Source organism: Heterodontus francisci, unplaced genomic scaffold (genome assembly GCF_036365525.1).
Source record: "Heterodontus francisci isolate sHetFra1 unplaced genomic scaffold, sHetFra1.hap1 HAP1_SCAFFOLD_58, whole genome shotgun sequence".
Lineage (NCBI taxonomy): Eukaryota > Metazoa > Chordata > Chondrichthyes > Heterodontiformes > Heterodontidae > Heterodontus > Heterodontus francisci.
This window is the reverse complement of record NW_027142006.1, coordinates 16,076-20,125: the sequence shown is the minus strand read 5'-3', so window position 1 is coordinate 20,125 and position 4,050 is coordinate 16,076. Positions and strand designations below refer to the sequence as shown.

Sequence of the window (4,050 nt, the reverse complement as noted above, 5' to 3'; positions counted from 1 at the left end):
AATTTCTTGCCAAAGGATAATTTTCTGCATCTGCTCCCTCACCATTTGCTTTTCCCATTTGTCTTTCACTTGGTGAAAAGCCAGAGAAAGTAAAGATGGAAGGAAGGAGGGGAAGAAAAATCCTGCTCCGTTTCGTGATCCCTATTTGATCTTCATTCCAGTGCAGTTTGGGTGAAGAATTTCAAATGTCTGTCTCAATTTTAATAAAGTATAACCAATTCTGGAATCACTATCAGGACACAGACAAAAACGGGTTTTGAGGCTGACTTTGCACATAAACTCCCCCAACAGAAATAGTTAATAAACAAGCGACAAGGATGGGATTCGAACCCACGCATGCAGAGCACAATGTATTAGCAGTCCATCGCCTTAACCTCTCGGCCACCTTGTCAGTTGCATAAGTATGGCTGTCACCTTCAGCACAGCTTCTAGCTGTGCAGCGAGCTGTGTCATGATGGAAATATATCTTCTGCAAGTAAATGAAGTTGGGAATGGAGCGGTGTGAAACATTTTCAGACCATGTCCAACACGTTTCTACTCAGTGTGAAAACCCACCACGGAAAGACTGGAACATACAATCATTTCATCACATCATGATTAACATCACTCAGACACCGGAACCATGAGGTCACTGACGAAGTCATGATGACCGAATTTCTCATGAAATGACAACTGAACTAACTGACTGGAAGAATTGCTTTAACTCCACATGATCAGAGAGACACAGCCTCAGACCAAATTGTCGGGTGGTGTAAACAGATATCACTGCTTCTGATCTTCACCAGAACAGAGAGTGAGATGTGACATTGATCATCAAACAGACTGTGAGAGAATACAACAGAATAAAACACATGGAGAGACACTGTGGAATAACAAATAGATTTGATTGGAATGTTGAAATTTTGATTGGAATGGATAAAACAGCAGAAACAGCAGATTAAATTGGGATTCTCATCATTATATTGATCTGGGATAGAAAAGAGAAACTGATGGAAAGAAGAGAAGAAGGAAGAAAAGAAACAATGGAACTGTTCCATTTTTTCAGTTTTTTCACTCACCCATCAAAGCTGATAAAAAAAGTTGCAAATAACAGAGAATTTCACCAAAAAGGGAGATTAAATGTTGCTGAAACCTTGGATCGAAGGATGCCCCAATAGATCACCTGTTTAACTGTCTCCTCACTCGGGGATTTCAATCAGTGAGCAATATTATTCTCTACTTTTTTTGTTAATTGGTCCCAGAACTGTCACTTGGAATTAATATCAGTGTTCTGACTCCTGAATAATAAAATTGTGAGTTTCTCGATATTTTCTGGACACATTTCCTGCTGAAAGAACTAAGAACTCTTTTCTAATTTACACAATGCAAAATACACACTCATCAAGCCTGCTGAGCTAGCATCCTTGGTGCTGCTCTCTCTTCTCCCAAACTTCATCTCATGTGACTGTTACATTATCACTCTGACAGTGGGAGGGGTTGATCCCACCATCTTCAACATTAACCCTTTACATCCTTATACCACACTGTCTGTCCAAAAAAATGGGTGGAGGGAACTTCCTTCATTTATCAAAGCACCAACAGCAGCACAGTGGCGCAATGGTTAGCACCACAGTCTCACAGCTCCAGTGACCAGGATTCAGTTCTGGGTACTGCCTGTGTGGGGTTTGCAAGTTTTCCCTGTGTCTGTGTGGGTTTCCGCCGGGTGCTCTGGTTTCCTCCCACCTCCAAAAGACTTGCAGGTTGATAGGTAAATTGGCCATTGTAAATTGTCCAAAATGTAGGTACGTGGTTGGAGAATGGTGGGGATGTGGCAGAGAATGTGGGATTAATGTAGGATTAGTATAAATGGGTGGTTGCTGGTTGGCACAGACTCGGTTGGCCGAAGGGCCTGTTTCAGTGCTGTATCTCTAAATAAGAAAAGTAAAATAAAAGCTACCAGTCGTAAATCAACTCAAACCCATTAGAGAGATAGAGGGAGACTGTCAGAGAACTTCCTGCATCCAGTCCTGACCCTGTCACACTCAGCAGCTTCTCACCCAGACCCCACTCTCATCAACACTGAACATTGTTACCGAGACCCTTCAAATACTGTTTATAAAAGGGAGAAAAATTCAAACTTTATCACAGCTAGATTGAATAGAACAAAGTTTAATATCTTCTCGTCGTCACTCGGTAACCACATGAAACAGTCCTTAAATCAGTAGCATAAATTATCAGCTGTAAGAATGTTTGTCATTGGGTTGAATCATTTCTGTGTGATGAATGTTCCAGCATCATAAACCAGGGGAACGTGTTGACTGAGCTGTGTCTTCATCTCTTCTGGACAGTTCACCCTTCATTCTGCTCTGATTCACTTTCCAAAAGCGGATCTACAGATTCTCAAATCCGGAGACTGGGTTTTCTTATTTTGTTCCTTTTGATTTTTCTTCCTCCTGAATGATAATATATTCCAACCTCGGATCAAACTTGCCCTGTCTCCCAGTCTCGGTTAAAAGCGACAAATAACGGCAACAACATTCTGAAACAAACAACACGGTCACATTCTGCTTCAGTGAGATTAATGCTGAGGCAGTTTCCGTGTCGAATGCGATTGTGAACAAATTTCTCTCAAGGAAATTGTGATTGATCAAGTATTTGCACTGAATTTCTGTGCAAGAAGGGACAGTTTCAAACAGTCATTCCCAAATCACTTCCTTCACAAAGAAAAAGACTGTGCTGTCTCAACGTGTGACTCAACTTCACAAACAAATTTGAACTCGAAGTTCAGGAGAAGACAGAGATGTGAATGATTGACAGTGTAATCTTTAAATCATAATTTTCCGTTTCTTTGTTGAAGTGAGGCTCAACCCTAAGCCACTAGAGATCGCGGAAAGATACAAACTTGGATCCAGAAATCAGAAAAGTAGTGAAACAGTTGGTGTCTGCATTGTGACACTGAACAATTTATCACCACCTTGCAACATTGGCACATTCTTAGACCGTACATTATGAGACAGATTTGTGCTTATATTGGTGGATGAGGAAAGATACTAAACACACAAAATCCCAATTTGAGCTAGTGTGTAAGATTGTTCTTTCCAAGGAGATAGCATCAAAGAATGCTCGTGAATTTCGTCCTATGCCAGTGACAGTCACACACTTCAGAGGAACTTAAACACACTGGTAAAATGGGCTTTCACACAACAGATAAAATTTTACACAGAGACTTGTGAAGTGATACAGTTTGGGAGGAAGAATGAGACAATGTACACCAATCTTTTTTGATCAAGGTTTGAAAAGGTTGCTAAGAGCAAACAGGACACTTGGCTTCATTAATAGAGGCATAGAGTAAAAGCAAATAAGTTATGCTAAACCTTTATAAAACACTGGGGCTGAATGGCCTACTCCTGTACCTCCACAGAAAGCTTCCACTCCAGGCTCAGACACCCTCTTCAGGATCACTCTCCATACATCCCGCCACTCCACGCACGGATATCTCCCTCAGGATCAGATCACAGCTCCACAGTCCTGCCACATCCAGTCATGAATGGTAGTGGATAATTAAATAACTAACAAGATGAGGAGGCTCCAAAAACATTCACATCCTCAATGATGGTGGTGCTGAGCAAGTCAGTGCAAAAGGCAAAACTGAAGCATTTGCAACCATCTTCAGTCAGAAGTATTAAGTGGATTTGATCTGTGCTAATTTCAGCTCCTCATGCTCGCTGGTGCCTTGGTTCTCTGGTGCTAATTTCAGAGTAAATCAAACAGCTTGACAATTGGAGCCAAAGAAAAAGACACAGGAGAGTTTGAAAGTGCCAAAACTTGGCATTGAACCAAAAAGTGTTTAACTGTTAGTACAGCACGAACTCAACAAAGCTATTTCAACAACACACGAAAGCCACCATTCTGTCACTGCTTTGGAAGACAATACATACATTAAAGTGTTTGTAAAAAGTTACAGAACACAACATGTGAGTAATATTCCCCATTGTTTTCTCAGTACTGATGGACTGTGAAGTGGGAGACAGCCAGAAGTCCCACTGTGCCACACTGACCCTGAGCTGTGAG

General features: G+C 41.3%; 1 non-coding gene across 1 annotated transcript; it reads right to left on the bottom strand.

Moving 5' to 3' along the window:
• Positions 1-309: 309 nt before the first annotated feature.
• On the bottom strand, positions 310-391 carry trnas-gcu (transfer RNA serine (anticodon GCU)). The gene has a single exon. It is a non-coding gene; the product is annotated as a tRNA-Ser (tRNA).
• Positions 392-4,050: the final 3,659 nt, after the last annotated feature.